Consider the following 450-nt stretch of genomic DNA (forward strand, 5'->3'; position numbering starts at 1 on the left):
CATTGTTTTTCACAATATTTTCCCATTCAAATCCTCGCACATGCATGAATCAGTGCATATGGGCAAATAGTGTGTGCCCAATCCGGAAAAGAGTGTACACGCGACAACTTTGCTCCTGTGATGACAAAACGGCCAAATGAAAATGAATAAAACAATATTCCCAGAAGCAACACATAATAAAATATCCCTGGCATAGCTCAGCACAGAGAATGCCAACCCTGAGCTGCGGAAATTCCTGCTCTAGGCCAGTTCAAATTACTTTTATCTTAATAACTCATTTGCCTCCATGGCAATTTTGTTATGGATATAGAAATTGCTTATTTATTTATTTAACAATCATATCCCACCTAGAACCTAAGTGGGCTACAATAATACATATATATAAGTGATATAAACTTTTTACATAATATACAGCTCATGGAATGTACTTGCATTTCAATGCCAATGAAT

This window comes from Geotrypetes seraphini, chromosome 6 (genome assembly GCF_902459505.1).
Source record: "Geotrypetes seraphini chromosome 6, aGeoSer1.1, whole genome shotgun sequence".
Taxonomy (NCBI): Eukaryota; Metazoa; Chordata; class Amphibia; order Gymnophiona; family Dermophiidae; genus Geotrypetes; species Geotrypetes seraphini.